The sequence below is a fragment of the Bufo bufo genome, chromosome 6 (genome assembly GCF_905171765.1).
Source record: "Bufo bufo chromosome 6, aBufBuf1.1, whole genome shotgun sequence".
NCBI lineage: Eukaryota > Metazoa > Chordata > Amphibia > Anura > Bufonidae > Bufo > Bufo bufo.
The window spans coordinates 404,835,171-404,856,057 of record NC_053394.1 but is presented as its reverse complement, the minus strand read 5'-3'; the positions used below and the strand labels follow the sequence as shown (position 1 = coordinate 404,856,057).

The window sequence follows — 20,887 nt, the reverse complement described above, 5'->3', positions numbered from 1 at the left end:
CACGCCCACTTTCAGAAAACTGGCGAGCATAGTGCAGAGCCAATAAAAGTTGCAAATTTGTGCGCAGTTTAAGCGATTGCACAAAAATTTGCGACTTTTTTACTCCATTATTCTGACTTGAGCTAATGATAAATCTGGCCCATTATATATTAAAACGAGCGATGCAAAATAGGGAACCCATTTTAATATTTTATTTTGGTGTTTATACATATTTAAAAAATAGTTTTAACTATAGTTTGAAAAAAAATGACATTTGCCGTTTTCATCAAATTAAACCCAAAAAATTCTCTAATACCTTAGGATCAACTTCTGTCCTAAATCAGTCGAGAAGGCAGTCATGTGAGTAAATCATGTTATTGTCACCAGCGTACTTCACATACATGAGGCGGCCATGGGCTCTACACTATGGATAGGTACATTCTGCGATACAACCAAAAGTGATAAGAACAGGTTGCCACAGCATTTAGTTTATGAATGTTTAAAAATTTTGGTTATGAAGTGGCCAACCCTGTTAATGTTTAAGGAGATGTGATTTGTGGCTAAAACATTTCCCATATTGTGGCATGAAATTGTTTCTCCTCTGAAAGGTCTCGGATATGAAATTGGAACTTAGTTTTGGTTAAAACAATGTCCAGATACAGTTGATCAAAATTGCTTCTCCTTGGGAGTATAAATTCTCTTAAGTCTAACAAGATTTTATTTCCAAGTAGAACATTTTCCACAATGTGAACATGAATAGGGCTTCTCCCCTGTGTGAATACTCTGATGTCCAATAAGTTCTGATCAGGTTAAAGCATTTTTCACTTCTTTCTTGTGTGAATTCTCTCATGTATAAATGAACTGATTTGTGGTTAAAACACTTTGCACCTTTTGAACAAAAATATAGTTTCTCCCTGTGAATTTTTTACAGATAAAACATTTCTGCAGTTCTGAACATGACTATGGCTTCTCCCCTGTGTGGATTCTCTCATGTTTAAAAATAATTGATTTACAGCTAAAACATTTCCCACATTCTGAACATGAAAATAGCTTCTCCCCTGTGTGATTTCTCTGATGTATAACAACACCTGATTTATCTGAAAAACATTTTTCACATTCTGAACATGAATATGGCTTCTCCCCTGTTTGAATTCTTTGATGTGTATGTAGCAAGATCCGATTTCTGGTTAAAACATTTTGAACATGAATATAGCTTCTCCCTGGAGTAAATTCTCTTATGTATAAAAATAATTTATTTACAGCTAAAACATTTCCCACATTCTGAACATGAAAATGGCTTCTCTCCTGTGTGAAATACCTCATGTTGAACACAAATCGATTTACGTCTAAAACATATCCTACATTCCAAACATGAAAATGGCTTTTCCCGTGTGACTTCTCTGATGTCTAACAAGATCGGCTTTCCTGTTAAAACATTTACCACAATCTGAACATGAAAATGGCTTTTCCCCTATGTGATTTCTCTCATGTATAGAAAGTCCTGATTTTTGGACAAAACATTTTCCACAGTCTGAACATGAATATGGCTTCTCCCCTGTGTGAATTCTCTGGTGTGCAACAAGATTTCTTTTAGCTGTAAAACATTTTCCACATTCTGAACATGAATATAGCTTTTCTCCTGTGTGAATTCTCTGATGTGTAACAAGATGTGATTTAGCTATAAAACATTTTCCACATTCTGAACATATATATGGCCTCTCCCCCGTGTGAATTCTCTGATGTGTAACAAAATGTGTTTTATCTGTAAAACATTTTTCACATTCTGAACATGAATATAGATTTTCTCCTGTGTGAATTCTCTGATGTGTAACAAGATGTGATTTAGCTGTAAAACATTTTCCACATTCTGAACATATATATGGCCTCTCCCCCGTGTGAATTCTCTGATGTGTAACAAAATGAGTTTTATTTGTAAAACATTTTCCACATTCTGAACATGAATATAGCTTTTCTCCTGTGTGAATTCTTTCATGTCTTAGAAGATGTAATTTAGATGTAAAAAATTTCTCACACTGTGAACATGAAAATGGCTTCTGTCCTGGTTGTGGTCCTTGATGTTGAACACTTCTTCTGTGCCTTTTAGTTTGTGTTACTGTCTGTGATGAATAAGAAACTTGGAATCGATCCAAAGAATCAGATGATAGATCTTTGCTGTGAAAGGCTGACGGCTTATCTGGGATAATGGCGTCATCTTCATATGTATCTTCTGTGACACCATGGTCATCTGCTTTAACATCTGAAGATGCCAGATGTTCCTCTGAGCTCCTGGTCCAGTCATCTGCCAATAATCAAACCTTTTCTATTATTTTTAAATAATATAACCTTAACATTATATTGATATTTTATAACATTTCTATATCAAAATTTCCATAAGTGGGAAAGAATGCAGAAAATTTAATAATCAACTAAAACAGGAATACCAAAACAGATCACAATCAGTAGACCTCAGAACCAGGAACAATAGATCATGATCTATTTTTCATTGCTGTGCTGAAGCTAGAGTTTTCATAAGTTCATGTTTAATTGGGTCTATCACCATTCTCTTTTAGTGAAATGATCAGTGGAGAATCATGAAGGGATCTGTGAATCAGCGCTATCAGGCCAGGGGTGGACTGACCACACACACTACAGGGAATCTTCTTGGTGGGAGGGTACCCAGGGGGCTGCGTGAGCCCTCGTCATGCCCGGCGGCCAGGTACATAATGATCCTGACTCCTGAAGTCAACTGTATTGCCATCCTGAGCATTTAGAATAGGAAGACTGAAGAAGCTGGGATTAGATACAAAAATGCTGGACAAGTACTTTATCTTTTATTTGATATTTATTTCCAGCTTTAGTAGAAAAAAAATCCACATTAAAAAACACCAAAATTGTAGCTGCCAGCACCAATAGGAGGTCACTGGGGCACTTGAATACTAATTTAATATAGTAACATACTTTGTGAGGCTGAAAACAGACATATGTCCATCCATTTCAGCCTATCATCCTGCAAGATTGATTTAGAGGAAGAAAAAAAAAAAAAAAAACATGTGGTAGAAGCCAATTTTCCCTCATTGCAAGGGGACAAAAAAACAATCCCTCCCGACTATAATGTGGCAATCAGAATAATTCTCTAGATGACAGACCCTTCTACAGGCTCCTCTTGAACTCTTTTAGTGAACTCACCATCACCACCTCCTCAGGCAGGGAGTTCCATAGGAAAATCCGCACCGTAGGTCATGTACATTGTATTCTATGAGAATTTAAAATTCTCAATGCACACTATGCAGATTTTTTTCTGCGCGGATTTTGACCTGCGGTGCGGATTTTAAAATCTGCAGCATGTCAATTTAATTTATTTTTCCTGACCGGATTTTCTTCATTCACTTAGTAAAGTCTGCATGCGGAAAATCCACACCCAATTCCGCATGCAAATCCGCAACAATTGATGCGGATTGACAGCACGGATTTGCCTGCGAACACCTGTGAATTTCTCCGCACATGAATCCTGAACATGTGCATGTACCCTAAAGAATCCTCCTTTATGTTTGTGCACAAACCTTCTTTCCTCCAGACACAGAGGATGTCCCCTCGTCACATTCACAGTCCTGGGAATAACTACATCATAGGAAAGATCTGTAGTAGGAGCAGAACGGCCAGCAATCTGTCACTGACCATTGGATTTTTCTCCTAAAATATAATTATTAATATCATGCTCCGTGCTGGAGGTTACTTCTTGGACCAGAAAATCTTAATTTTGTTTTACTGACCAGTGGTAGATCTTTATTTATTTTGCCTGCTTAGCCTAACCCGGTGATTGCTTTGTCAATAGACTCTTTCCAAATGGCCAAAAATTCTAATGTAAGCGAATAGTCTACATACTAATGACTGAGGGCTCATAGAAGGTAGAATAGGTGATAAACCCAACCTTATGACCAGCACTGCAGGACGTCTTGTGGTGGTAAACATGAGTTTATTTAAAGAGAACCTGTCAGAAAGTATGTGCCCCTCAAACTGCTACCTGTACCTGCCAGTGGAAGGAGTAATCAGTATACCGTGAAGGAGCAGAATCTGTGAGTCTTTGCTTTATTCAGTGGTTACCACTAGGGTTGAGCGAACCCGAACTGTAGAGTTCGGGTTCGTACCCCAGACCCGAACATTTCAGTAAAAGGTCAGGTTCGGTGTTCGGCGATTTCTTGTCGCTTTTTGAAAGGCCGCAGAGCAGCCAATCAACAAGCGTTTAACTCTGTGCCCTTAGAAGCCATCACAGCCATGCCTACTAATGGCATGGCTGTGATTGGCCAGTGCAGCATGTGACCCAGCCTCTATATAAGCTGGAGTCACGTAGCGCTGCACGTCACTCTGCTGATACAAGTGTAGGGAGAGGATGCTGCTGCTGTGAGGGAGAGAATAGGAGAGAATCTTTAATCAGAAGTGCTTGTTAACTCAGCGATCTACATAGATTTAGTTGTGTGGGTGCAGTGCACAATCTTTTTACCCTGCCCTGAGCCCAGTGACAGAGAAAAATAACTTTTATCCGCCTGTTAGTTAGGTGGGCGGCGGCGGCCATTTTATGCAAGCTCAGTGCACCAGCACTGCATCTGAGCTTTTGCGACATTCAAATCCAAGCTTGAAATACTGCAATAATAATCTGGGTTTAAAAAAAACACCCATTTTTGGCAATATCCTACATCTGGGGCCTTTGCAGCATTAGTCAGTGTGCAATTTAAGCTAGAACTACAACTATAATTTTCTGGGGTTTAAAAAAGACCCTTTTTGGGCAAAATACTCAATTTTACAGCCCTTGCTGCATCTGTACATGTGAAATTCAAGCGTTATATACTGCTGTCATATTCTGTTAGTTAACAAAAACACACATTTTGGGCAAAGTACTTAAAGGGGTTATCCGAATTCATTCCTTACATACAGATAATGAGAAGACGTGTGTATTTAGTCATGTCTATTACCTGGTGGTGTGAGGGGCCAGCGATCCTCCATCATGATACCCTTATCTCCATCTACCTGATCATCCTGTGGGACATTGTGATGTTCTTCTGAACCATCCTGAGGAAGAAGAGGACTGGGACATCTCTCCGGTGTTGTTCTCCCTTCCTTAACTGTAGGAAACACATCCAGTCACTGAATTCATTCCTTACATACAGATAATGAGAGGATGTGTGTATTTAGTCATGTCTATTACCTGGTGGTGTGAGGGGCCGGTGATCCTCCATCATGATACCATTATCTCTATCTATCTGATCATCCTGTGGGACATCGTGATGTTCTTCTAAACCATCCTGTGGAAGAAGAGGACTGGGACATCTCTCCGGTGTTGTTCTCTCTTCCTTAACTGTAGGAAACACATCCAGTGACTGAATTCATTCCTTACATACAAATAATTAGAGGCCGTGTGGATTAAGCCATGTCTATTACGTGGCTTAACCCAGTGGTCCATATTGATAATGAATATATGCTGAATTGCTACTCTAAAGGGGAGGGGAGCTCAAAATTTGCCCCCCACACCTCCTGTGCCAAGGTCACCTTCAGATGGAATCTCACAACTGTCTGATGGACAATCTAGACTTCGATTTTGCGGCCGATTTTATATTATCATTCTATAACTCAATGCGTTTCAGGGATATGAAACGAGTTCTCTGGGCTTCTAAGATTAATGACCTATCCTCAGGATAGTTGACTAGGAACAAATGGGCGGCACTGGTCTTCCTTTAAGGTCCAGGTGCACGGTCAGTAGGTTGAATCCCCAAATATTAGTAATAAGAAGACCAGCACTCCGCAATTCCAATGATGAAGAAAGAGGTTTCTTTATTCGTCACCCATGTGTGACGCGCGTTTCGACACCAGTCTGTGTCTTTGTCAAATTACAGGTGATAACAGCTCCAGGAGCTGTTATCACCTGTAATTTGACAAAGACACAGACTGGTGTCGAAACGCGCGTCACACATGGGTGACGAATAAAGAAACCTCTTTCTTCATCATTGGAATTGCGGAGTGCTGGTCTTCTTATTACTACTATTCTCAGGATAGGTCAGGAATATCAGATCACCGGGGGTTCCGACACCTGGCACCCCCGCCAATCAGCTGAATAAAGGGAAGACGCACGCGTGCCGTCTCCCTTCTCTCTTCCAGATGATCATAGACATAGCAGCAGTGAGCAGGAAGAGAGAAGGGAGACATCACGCACCCACCTTCCCTTCATACAGCTGATTGGCAGGGGTGCCGGGTGTCTCATTTAAAAGCTCTCTTCTTCAGGAGTGAAAGCAATAAAATTTTACAAATTGTAAAAGTCTTGCCCAGGAAACAGTATGAGGCAAAGATGAAGTGCACATGTTTGATTGTTTGTAATCGAACTTCTGCAAGAGTTTCATGGTGGGATATGCAAATCGGAAGGGCAGCCCCGCACAGAGTATCCTAATAGAATAGTGAGAGTATCGCTCAATGGCCAGGATGCATTCCACCATGAAATGCAAACCGGAAAGCGGAGACATCCAAAGTACACTCCACTCATTATGGTGCACAGTGGATTTAAAAGTGAACGTTTCATACACAAAATATGGATGCTATAATTTTTATGCGGTGGGGCGATTACTCATTCTTGAAGTCAATCATTCAGAATATCAAAGTGATAGTGATTAGAATCGGAGTTTCACAGCTCATGTAGATCCTATAGAGAAAGCATTTCTGGATCTAAATCTTTCTGTTCACAGAAATCAAATTATTACCTAAATACATTTTAAAAGCATTAGACACTACTAGTTACTAGCAGCCTTCCCCACTCAGCCTGCTTGCCAGCCCAGCCTCTCCTCCTGTGCCCATAGGCTGTACACTCCCTCCAGCATTTTTCTTCAGGAGAAGCTGGGATCAGATACAAAAAAGCTGGACAAGTAATTCATATTTTACTTGATTTTCAGCTTTAGCAAAAAAATAAAAATCCACATTAAAAAACACCCAAATTGTAGCTGCCAGCACTAATAGGAGGTCACTGGGGCACTTGCATAATAATATAACATAGTAACATACTTCGTCAAGCTGAAAACAGACATACAGTAAGTATGTCCATCCATTTCAGCCTATCATCCTGCAAGATTGATCCAGAGGAAGAAAAAAATACCCATGTGGTAGAAGCCAATTTTCCCTCATTGCAAGGAGGAAAAAAAAAACATTCCTTCCTGACTATAATGTGCCAATCAGAATAATTCTCTGGATGAACGACCCTTCTACAGAAATGAACAGAATACACTCCAGAGATACATCCAGACCCCTCTTCTCTTTCAGCGAGTTCACCATCACCACCTCCTCAGGCAAGGAGCGCCGTTGCCTTACTTCTCTTACAATAAAGAATCGTCTTCTATGTTTGTGTAGAAACTTTCTTTCCTCCAGACGTAGAGGATGTCCCCTCGTCACAGTCACAGTCCTGGATATAACTACATCATGGGAGAGATCTGTAGCGGGAGCAGAACGGCCAGCAATCTGTCACTGACCACTGTATTTTTCTCCTGAAATATTAATATGAGTTTAATATGAGTCAGCGCACATGCACCTTAATGGCTGGTAGCTCTGGAGTACTTTGGGAACCTTTCCTTATGGAAGGGTGCCTGGGTAATTAGGTTCCTTAACCTCTTCACGACCGCAATCTGTATATATACGTGATAGCTGCACATACCCCGTGCAGCTACCACGTGTATAGACGTCAAGCCAGCTCTTTAATCCAAGCGCTGCAAAGCGCTTGGATTAAAGCTTCTGCCCCTGCCCTGGTGCTGTCACGGACAGCATACAGTCTAGTAATGCCAGCAAGGGGCCAATCAGAGTGGCCCCTTGCCGGTAATCGATCCGATTGGTTAGTCTGTGCAGACTAACCAATCGGATCGCGGCAGTGTTAAAATGCCGGTTTCAGGCTCTGATCTGCACTCTGCGCAGATCAGAGCCTGAAAGTCGATAGTGTTCCTCATGCCCACCCCCCTCCGATCTGTGCCGCTCTAAGTACATGGTGACCCTCTGTGCCCCCCCCCCCCGATCTGTGCCCCCCCCCCCCATCTGTGCCCTCATCTCCTTCCTGCTCATCTCCTTCCTGGCGTGCGATCCGCCCCCTGCATTAATTTTCTAGCCGCCCCTCCTGCCCCATTGTAGTCTGTACCCCCCGACCCCCCCCCCTTCCAGCGCTGCCCCCGATTCCCCATTCTGTGTGTGATGGCGGCAGCTCCATTCCTTGAGCCGCCGCCATCAGCAGAGAGTGTCAGCTCTATGCTGACACTCTCCTGTAACCCCATAGATGCTGCGGTTGCGGCATCCATGGGGTTAACAGAGGGAGGGAGCTCCCTCTCTACACTGAGCATAGGAGGGAAGGGGGGGGGGGGCAGGGAATCAGGCCTGAGAACTAGGGAAGGAAGATGGACACCTCCTAGTAAAAACTCTAACCAAAATCCTGACTACCAGTATGAACAGACCCTAAAAGGTAGGCGAGTTAATTCGCAGAAATACCTAGAGTCCTATCTAGCCCTATAGGACCCTGGTACTAATGGCAGGGACGAGACTACCTGTTCCTCCAAAAGGAAGGACGAACAGGAGTCTTCTACAGGCCTAATACAAACACTAGGGAAATGCAACACACAGAACTCAAACCAAATACAAAAGGGAAAGGAAAGACTTAACTTCAAAGGGCCTATGAAAGCAGCAGGAACTCCACCGAGATCCAACCACGAACTATCCGCAGAAGCTATAAACCGCACAGCATTGTGGGATAAGCAACTATAAATAAGGAAGGTTAAATGACCACATTAGCAACACCTGGAGGCAAGTGGTGTGGCCATTACCAGAAACAACACAGACGCCTATTGATCCACAAGGAAAACCTGTCAGATCAAACCACGTGTTGCCAGTCTCACTCACAGATCTCCTGCCACTCACTGTCGCCGGGAGGACCGTATGTCTCGGTACGTCCGTGACATCTGCCTGTCACTCTCGCTGTCTGACATCAATTAAGCCTGCCAGAGCTCTATCAATTTCCTTTACCTCCTGCCTACGCTAGCTACACTAATGTCTTCTATAAGAATAAAGCTGAGAAGTCCCCGATATAGGGATTTGGGCTTTGGTGCAGGGGAACTACCAGACTGCTACCTCCTGGAGTATACTCTACTCTATATGATTGACAGCTAACCCAAGGGGGTCACCGAGCACCATTGGACAGACAAAATCATAGTCAGGTACAGGTTGAGGTCAGAGCAGGCAGCAAAAGTTCAATACAGAGATCAGACACACATCAATCCGGCAGTTGAGGGTCCGAATCCAGTAACCTCGCAAAGAGTCGGTACATGGGGAGACAACAGAAACAGCACAACCTAGCAGGATTCTGGCAGGCTAGGAAACCTATTGCTCAGGCACCTTCCCCTGTGCACTCCAAGGTTCCCTGCCATTGGCTGGTTAGAATTAAGGCATGCGACATTCCTTTTAGAGCCAGATGAAGTGCACACACCGTACAAGCAGAAGATGAGAAGCCTTGGTGGCAAACAGTCCACAGCCTGCTATACGGACAGTGCAAACCTGGTGACTGGACCCGCCAAGAAAAGAAGGACAGCAGGAGGTGGGTCCAGGCCGCTGGGACAGATGGGCAGAGCAGTGGCAGTTGCAAGCTTCTGCAATAACACCCAGTTTGTCTTCTCTAGCTTCCAGTGTACTGTCAGAGAAGGTTTTCAGTGTGGCAGGTGGGGTCATCACTACGAAGCTGTACAAAACCAGTAAAAATGAAACCAGCATGGATCTTTAAGAATAGATCTGCTATTGCTGTCAATGACTATTCATCACCGGCCCAATGATGTCACTGCAATGCTGCTGCCACAGTTGCGGCTGCCCATTTCTGCCATTACTACTACCCCTACACAGCTACACACATACCTCCTTGTAAATCTGGTTCCTTACTGCGCTGCTGCTACTATCACGCCCGCAGAGCCGCACATCTCCTGCCTTGTACATCAGGTTCCATACTGCTCCCCCCAAAAAAAAAAATATTGGGCTGCTTGTTCAAAACAAGCCAGTTCTTACTGTGTATGTATAAATGCCGACTGGCATAGGCCTCTGTTAAGGGATCCTTTTTGAACAGATTTCTGATATTACTGTGTGTATAGACACACTGGCAGGAATCTGCCCCTATGAGATGTAACTTTTTTAATTTTAAAAACATAACCAGTCTGACATTATGTATTTTAAACAGGATGTTTCTTATCACTTTCAGCCATGCATTTACCTCTATAGCTATATGCTGTTTGTCACTGTCACACTGATTACTAATGCTGTGTTTGCATGAAAGAGCTTGAAAGGTCAGAGAGAGAAAAATAGAAACATGAGCACTTTGGGGGTCATTTATCAAACTGGTGTAAAGTAGAACTGGCTTAGTTGCCGATAGCAACCAATCATATTCCACCTTTTATTTTTCAAAGGATCTGTCTAAAATGAAAGGTGGAACCTGATTGGTTGCTATGGGCTACTAAGCCAGTTCTACTTTACACCAGTTTGATAAATGACCCCCTTTATCCTTACTCCACACTGCTTCTATACGTTCGTCCACCTCTTTTACTTCCCAGATCGTCGCGCCTATAAATGTAAGGGTGAGTTCACATCTGTGCTGGAATCCCCATCCATTGCAGATTCCATTATAAAGACTAGAAAAAAAAAAAGTTCTGCATGCAGGTCTATGGAATCTGTTTAGGTCGGTTTTTTTGCCCCAGCAGGCACTTCTGTTTTTTCCATCGTGAAAGAAAGATTATGATGTGAACCCAGCCTCGGCTTATTCACTTGTGCAATTTTATAGCTTTTACGCCTAAAAAAAATAGGAGATTTTAATATCCCCAAAATGCGTTGAGTTATAGAATAATAATAATAATAAATAAAAAATCTAAATCTGAACAGTTGTGACCTTAGCAGGAGAAGTGTGGGGAGCAAATTTTGCGCTTCCCTTTCTAACCCCCTTCCCGAGTAGAATGAGTAACAGCAATGTAGCTTATATACCTTATCAGTATGGACCACCGGGTTGAGCACCTCTGTTGACAAAGGATTTCTGTGTTGTTTCTTTCTGTATTATACGGCTCTGGAACCCTAAAGAACCAGGAACGGTGAGCGTGTGTTTTACAGAGCGGCTCTCCTATTACTGGTCTTTTTACTGTTTCTTATGGAATTTTATCTAGAAATTAAACAAAGTAGATTCATACTGCTATTTCACATTTCTTGCCTCTCTCATTTTTTGTTTAATATCTATTACCTGCTGATGTGAGGGGCCGGTGATCCTCCATCATGACGTCCTTGTACAGATCCTTGTGCCCTTCTAAATACTCCCACTCCTCCATGGAGAAATAGACGGTGACATCCTGACACCTTATAGGAACCTGACAACACAATGATACAGTCATCACCCAGATCCCTTCATAGCGTTCCTGTATAATGTCCCAGCATTCCCAGCAGTGTCACCTCTCCAGTCAGCAGCTCAATCATCTTATTGGTGAGTTCTAGGATCTTCTCTGTATGGATTTCCTCATGTATCAGGGGGTGAGGTGGAGGCCCTGTGATTGGGCTCAGGGTTCTTCCCCATCCTTCAGACACGGGGGCCTGACAGTGCCCACTAGAGGTCTTCTTCACTACTGTGTAGTCCTGGTTATGGAGAGACACACAGTAATAAATATCACTCCATACATCTCCAGAGTCCCTCACCTCTGCAGTCATGTCCATCTGTTAGTAACATAGATAAGATGATGTAATGTGACATCATCAGAATCTCTCACCTCTCCAGTAAGCCGGAAGAGGATCTCTAGGGTGAGATTTATTATACTCTCCGCCATCTTGTCTCTGTCCCTATCCATCCTTGACGGGTCAATCAGGAGAAGGATCTAATATAGAAGATCTCCACTGAGCGGATCCTATATTATAGGAACCTGAATGGAGAGAAGATAAAACGATGTAAAATCCTACAAAATCCCATGTAAAATACAATTACTGGAGATAATAAGAGGAGACATCGGAGGAGATAATAAAGTGTAGATGTTGTGTTCTCTCTTTTTCTATGGATTAGATGAGGAGTTTATAACAGGGCTGGAAATAATATTGACTTCTTAATAAGACACATTACATTTACACAGTCAGACAAGTTAGTCTGACCACTTACAAGATGAAGAGCTTGTCCCAGGGGCTCCTCCATGTCTGGGATCAGAGCAGTGACAGCAGGTCCCCCTTCACATGACGCTATAGTCACTGACTGCTGCAGCGGTGATGTCTGTATAAACTGGACTCTGGTCCATCACTCCAGACACCTAAAGCTGAAGACTTCCCGAGTCCTGTCACTTCTCAATAGAAAGAAGTGGAATCCATAACGCGATTCTTCGATAACCCGAACCCAAACTTTAGACGCCGAACTTAAAACACATGTTCGCTCAACACAAGTCACTAGAACTCCACAAAATGCCTTTGCCCTCCGCGATTCAGCGCAGGGCAAAGGAGAGCATCAGAGCACGAACTGCTCCCATACTCTTGTCAGGGGGGCTGCCTGGGTGAAATTCTGGGTATGTCCGGGTTCTACTCTGGACCCGGACACACCCTATAAGCTGGTGGTGGTCACTGTGTATACAGGTCACCACTGCTGGACAGACTGAGGAAGGGGCTGGAGGGCAGTGTCTGCTCCAGAGGGAGAGGAGATCCGGGGAGAGAGCTGGTAGTGAAGGGGTTAATGACTCCCCTGCCCCAGTAATCCTGACAGACAATGACAGTCACTGTACACATACCTCCACCTGCACCGCTGGAGACTACATGGGGGAGACTAGTGGGTTAAAGGACCTTTCATGATGTCATGACCATGTGACCATTTGTGGGTGGAGTCAGACATCAAGCTGTGCTGCTGGAGGAGGTAAAGGACCTTGGGAACATGTGGGAGGACCTTTCATCACGTTATAACCATGTGACCAACTGACCATGTGTGGGAGGAGTCAAGCTCCGTTGGGCTGTAGGAGATAAAGGACCTTTCATGATGTCATAACCATGTGACCATATGTGGGAGGAGTCAGGCTCCTGTCTTTCCACATGAAAGATTTTGGGGAGTACTATCTCTTTTTGCGGAGAGCGCCTTCCGTGAGAAGACCGTGAGAAGACTTATATAGACCATCCCTGCTTCTCATGAGCAGGCAATAGAGATGTGTGTGCTTTATGACAAACACATATGTTGTGCTCTACACAGCTCTGCACTGTACATTATACACACACAGCTCTGCACTGTACATTATACACACAGCTCTGCACTGTACGTTATACACACAGCTCTGCACTGTACATTATACACACATCTCTGCACTGTACATTATACACACACAGCTCTGCACTGTACATTATACACACACAGCTCTGCACTGTACATTATACACACACAGCTCTGCACTGTACATTATACACACACAGCTCTGCACTGTACATTATACACACAGCTCTGCACTGTACATTATACACTCACAGCTCTGCACTGTACATTATACACACAGCTCTGCACCGTACATTATACACACACAGCTCTACACTGTACATTATACACACACAGCTCTACACTGTACATTATACACAGACAGCTCTGCACTGTACATTATACACACACAGCTCTGCACTGTACATTATACACACATCTCTGCACTGTACATTATACACACAGCTCTGCACTGTACGTTATACACACACAGCTCTGCACTGTACATTATACACACAGCTCTGCACTGTACGTTACACACACAGCTCTGCACTGTACATTATACACACAGCTCTGCACTGTACATTATACACACACAGCTCTGCACTGTACATTATACACACTGCTCTGCACTGTACATTATACACATACAGCTCTGCACTGTACATTATACACACACAGCTCTGCACTGTACATTATACACAGACAGCTCTGCACTGTACATTATACACACAGCTCTACACTGTACATTATACACACAGCTCTACACTGTACATTATACACACACAGCTCTGCACTGTACATTATACACACACAGCTCTGCACTGTACATTATACACACACAGCTCTGCACTGTACATTATACACACAGCTCTACACTGTACATTATACACACAGCTCTGCACTGTACATTATACACACAGCTCTGCACTGTACATTATACACACAGCTCTGCACTGTACATTATACACACACAGCTCTGCACTGTACATTATACACACACAGCTCTGCACTGTACATTATACACACACAGCTCTGCACTGTACACTATACACACACAGCTCTGTACTGTACATTATACACACAGCCCTGCACTGTACATTATACACACACAGCTCTGCACTGTACATTATACACACACAGCTCTGCACTGTACATTATACACACACAGCTCTGCACTGTACATTATACACACACAGCTCTGCACTGTACATTATACACACATCTCTGCACTGTACATTATACACACACAGCTCTGCACCGTACATTATACACACACAGCTCTGCACTGTACATTATACACACAGCTCTACACTGTACATTATACACACAGCTCTGCACTGTACATTATACACACAGCTCTGCACTGTACATTATACACACAGCTCTGCACTGTACATTATACACACAGCTCTGCACTGTACATTATACACACACAGCTCTGCACTGTACACTATACACACAGCTCTGCACTGTACAGTATATACATAGCTCTGCACTGTACATTATACACACAGCTCTGCACTGTACATTATACACACACAGCTCTGTACTGTACATTATACACACAGCCCTGCACTGTACATTATACACACACAGCTCTGCACTGTACGTTATAAACACACAGCTCTGCACTGTACATTATACACACAGCTCTGCACTGTACATTATACACACACAGCTCTGCACTGTACATTATACACACACAGCTCTGCACTGTACACTATACACACACAACTCTGTACTGTACATTATACACACAGCCCTGCACTGTACATTATACACACACAGCTCTGCACTGTACATTATACACACACAGCTCTGCACTGTACATTATACACACACAGCTCTGCACTGTACATTATACACACACAGCTCTGCACTGTACATTATACACACATCTCTGCACTGTACATTATACACACACAGCTCTGCACCGTACATTATACACACACAGCTCTGCACTGTACATTATACACACAGCTCTACACTGTACATTATACACACAGCTCTGCACTGTACATTATACACACAGCTCTGCACTGTACATTATACACACAGCTCTGCACTGTACATTATACACACACAGCTCTGCACTGTACATTATACACACAGCCCTGCACTGTACATTATACACACACAGCTCTGCACTGTACGTTATAAACACACAGCTCTGCACTGTACATTATACACACAGCTCTGCACTGTACATTATACACACACAGCTCTGCACTGTACATTATACACACAGCTCTGCACTGTACATTATATACACACAGATCTGCACTGTACATTATACACACACAGCTCTACACTGTACATTATACACACAGCTCTACACTGTACATTATACACACAGCTCTGCACTGTACATTATACACAGCTCTGCACTGTACATTATACACACAGCTCTGCACTGTACATTATACACAGACAGCTCTGCACTGTACATTATACACAGACAGCTCTGCACTGTACATTATACACACAGCTCTGCACTGTACATTATACACACACAGCTCTGCACTGTACATTATACACACACACAGCTCTGCACTGTACATTATGCACACAGCTCTGCACTGTACATTATACACACAGCTCTGCACTGTACATTATACACACAGCTCTGCACTGTACATTATACACAGACAGCTCTGCACTGTACATTATGCACACACAGCTCTGCACTGTACATTATACACACAGCTCTGCACTGTACATTATACACACAGCTCTGCACTGTACATTATACACAGACAGCTCTGCACTGTACATTATACACACAGCTCTACACTGTACATTATACACACAGCTCTACACTGTACATTATACACACACAGCTCTGCACTGTACATTATACACACAGATCTGCACTGTACATTATACACACACAGCTCTGCACTGTACATTATACACACAGCTCTACACTGTACATTATACCCACTGCTCTGCACTGTACATTATACACAGCTCTGCACTGTACATTATACACAGCTCTGCACTGTACATTATACACACACAGCTCTGCACTGTACATTATACACACAGCTCTGCACTGTACATTATACACACAGCTCTGCACTGTACATTATACACACAGCTCTGCACTGTACATTATACACACACAGCCTGCACTGTACATTATACACACACAGCTCTGCACATTATACACACACAGCTCTGCACTGTACATTATACACACAGCTCTGCACTGTACATTATACACACACAGCTCTGCACTGTACATTATACACATACACACAGCTCTGCACTGTACATTATACACACACAGCTCTGCACTGTACATTATACACACACCTCTGCACTGTACATTATACACACAGCTCTGCACTGTACATTACACACACAGCTCTGCACTGTACATTATACACACATCTCTGCACTGTACATTATACACACAGCTCTGCACTGTACGTTATAAACACACAGCTCTGCACTGTACATTATACACACATCTCTGCACTGTACATTATACACACACAGCTCTGCACTGTACATTATACACACACAGCTCTGCACTGTACATTATACACACACAGCTCTGCACTGTACATTATACAGACACAGCTCTGCACTGTACATTATACACACACAGCTCTGCACTGTACGTTATACACACAGCTCTGCACTGTACATTATACACACAGCTCTACACTGTACATTATACACACTGCTCTGCACTGTACATTATACACAGCTCTGCACTGTACATTATACACACAGCTCTGCACTGTACATTATACACAGACAGCTCTGCACTGTACATTATACACAGACAGCTCTGCACTGTACATTATACACACAGCTCTGCACTGTACATTATACACACACAGCTCTGCACTGTACATTGTACACACACAGCTCTGCACTGTACATTATGCACATAGCTTTGCACTGTACATTATACACACAGCTCTGCACTGTACATTATACACACAGCTCTGCACTGTACATTATACACAGACAGCTCTGCACTGTACATTATGCACACACAGCTCTGCACTGTACATTATACACACAGCTCTGCACTGTACATTATACACACAGCTCTGCACTGTACATTATACACAGACAGCTCTGCACTGTGCATTATACACACAGCTCTACACTGTACATTATACACACAGCTCTACACTGTACATTATACACACACAGCTCTGCACTGTACATTATACACACACACAGCTCTGCACTGTACATTATACACACAGCTCTGCACTGTACATTATACACACACAGCTCTGCACTGTACATTATACATATAGCTCTACACTGTACATTATACACACTGCTCTGCACTGTACATTATACACAGCTCTGCACTGTACATTATACACACAGCTCTGCACTGTACATTATACACACACAGCTCTGCACTGCACATTATACACACAGCTCTGCACTGTACATTATACACACACAGCTCTGCACTGTACATTTTACACACACAGCTCTGCACTGTACATTATACACACACAGCTCTGCACTGTACATTATATACACATAGCTCTGCACTGTACATTATACACACAGCTCTGCACTGTACATTATACACACACAGCTCTGCACTATACATTATACACAGAGCTCTGCACTGTACATTATACACACTGCTCTGCACTGTACATTATACACACACGGCTCTGCACTGTACATTATACACACACAGCTCTGCACTGTACATTATACACACATAGCTCTGCACTGTACATTATACACATAGCTCTGCACTGTACGTTATAAACACACAGCTCTGCACTGTACATTATACACACAGCTCTACACTGTACATTATACACACACAGCTCTGCACTGTACATTATGCACACACAGCTCTGCACTGTACATTATACACACAGCTCTGCACTGTACATTATACACACAGCTCTGCACTGTACATTATACACAGACAGCTCTGCACGGTACATTATACACATCTCTGCACTGTACATTATACACACTCAGCTCTGCACTGTATATTATACACACACACACAGTTCTGCGCTGTACATTATACACACAGCTCTGCACTGTACATTATACACACACAGCTCTGCACTGTACATTATACACATAGCTCTACACTGTACATTATACACATAGCTCTACACTGTACATTATACACACTGCTCTGCACTGTACATTATACACAGCTCAGCACTGTACATTATACACACAGCTCTGCACTGTACATTATACACACAGCTCTGCACTGTACATTATACACACACAGCTCTGCACTGTACATTATACACACAGCTCTGCACTGTACATTATACACACAGCTCTGCACTGTACATTATACACAGAGCTCTGCACTGTACATTATACACACTGCTCTGCACTGTACATTATACACACACAGCTCTGCACTGTACATTATACACACACACAGCTCTGCACTGTACATTATACACACATAGCTCTGTACTGTACGTTATAAACACACAGCTCTGCACTGTACATTATACACACAGCTCTGCACTGTACGTTATACAAACATCTCTGCACTGTACATTATACACACACAGCTCTGCACTGTACATTATACACACAGCTCTGCACTGTATATTATACACACACAGCTCTGCACTGTACATTATACACACACAGCTCTGCACTGTACATTATACACACAGCTCTGCACTGTACACTATACACACACAGCTCTGCACTGTACATTATACACACACAGCTCTGCACTGTACATTATACACAGCTCTGCACTGTACATTATACACACAGCTCTGCACTGTACATTATACTCAGCTCTGCACTGTACATTATACACACAGCTCTACACTGTACATTATACACACACAGCTCTGCACTGTACATTATGCACACTCAGCTCTGCACTGTACATTATACACACAGCTCTGCACTGTACATTATACACAGACAGCTCTGCACTGTACATTATACACAGCTCTGCACTGTACATTATACACAGCTCTGCACTGTACATCATACACACAGCTCTGCACTGTACATTATACACACAGCTCTGCACTGTACATTATACACACAGCTCTGCACTGTACATTATACACACACAGCTCTGCACTGTACATTATACACATAGCTCTACACTGTACATTATACACACTGCTCTGCACTGTACATTATACACAGCTCAGCACTGTACATTATACACACAGCTCTGCACTGTACATTATACACACAGCTCTGCACTGTACATTATACACACACAGCTCTGCACTGTACATTATACACACAGCTCTGCACTGTACATTATACACACACAGCTCTGCACTGTACATTATACACACAGCTCTGCACTGTACATTATACACACAGCTCTGCACTTTACATTATACACACACAGCTCTGCACTGTACATTATACACACACAGCTCTGCACTGTACACTATACAGACACAGCTCTGCACTGTACATTATACACACACAGCTCTGCACTGTACATTATACACACACAGTTATGCACTGTACATTATACACACACAGCTCTGCACTGTACATCATACACACAGCTCTGCACTGTACATTATACACACAGCTCTGCACTGTACATTATACACACAGCTCTGCACTGTACATTATACACACAGCTCTGCACTGTACATTATACACACACAGCTCTGCACTGTACATTATACACACAGCTCTGCACTGTACATTATACACACACAGCTCTGCACTGTACATTATACACAGCTCTGCACTGTACATTATACACACAGCTCTACACTGTACATTATACACAGCTCTGCACTGTACATTATACACATAGCTCTACACTGTACATTATACACACACAGCTCTGCACTGTACATTATGCACACACAGCTCTGCACTGAACATTATACACACAGCTCTGCACTGTACATTATACACAGCTCTGCACTGTACATTATACACACACAGCTCTGCACTGTATATTATACACACACACAGCTCTGCGCTGTACATTATACACACAGCTCTGCACTGTACATTATACACACACAGCTCTGCACTGTACATTATACACACACAGCTCTGCACTGTACATTATACACACAGCTCTGCACTGTACTTTATACACACACAGCTCTGCACTGTACATTATACACATAGCTCTACACTGTACATTATACACATAGCTCTACACTGTACATTATACACACTGCTCTGCACTGTACATTATACACAGCTCAGCACTGTACCTTATACACACAGCTCTGCACTGTACATTATACACACAGCTCTGCACTGTACATTATACACACACAGCTCTGCACTGTACATTATACACACAGCTCTGCACTGTACATTATACACACAGCTCTGCACTGTACATTATACACACAGCTCTGCACTGTACATTATACACACAGCTCTGCACTGTACATTATACACACACAGCTCTGCACTGTACATTATACACACACAGCTCTGCACTGTACATTATACACACACAGCTCTGCATTGTACATTATACACACACAGCTCTGCACTGTACATTATATACACATAGCTCTGCACTGTACATTATACACACTGCTCTGCACTGTACATTATACACACACAGCTCTGCACTGTACATTATACACACACAGCTCTGCACTGTACATTATACACACATAGCTCTGCACTGTACATTATACACATAGCTCTGCACTGTACATTATATACACA

General features: G+C 42.8%; 2 protein-coding genes and 1 long non-coding RNA gene across 3 annotated transcripts in view; 1 reads left to right on the top strand and 2 right to left on the bottom strand.

Annotated features, from left to right (window-relative positions):
* Positions 1-20,887, bottom strand: part of LOC121004478 (oocyte zinc finger protein XlCOF7.1-like) — a 1,216,478-nt gene that overhangs the window by 49,317 nt on the left and 1,146,274 nt on the right. The gene's annotated exons all lie outside the window — the stretch shown is intronic.
* Positions 1-20,887, top strand: part of LOC121004486 (gastrula zinc finger protein XlCGF26.1-like) — a 253,774-nt gene that overhangs the window by 120,431 nt on the left and 112,456 nt on the right. The gene's annotated exons all lie outside the window — the stretch shown is intronic.
* LOC121004576 lies at positions 2,213-5,199 on the bottom strand. Its single transcript, XR_005779772.1, has 3 exons — positions 5,180-5,199; positions 4,947-5,096; positions 2,213-2,278 (listed from the first exon to the last, which is right to left on the bottom strand). It is a non-coding gene; the product is annotated as an uncharacterized LOC121004576 (long non-coding RNA).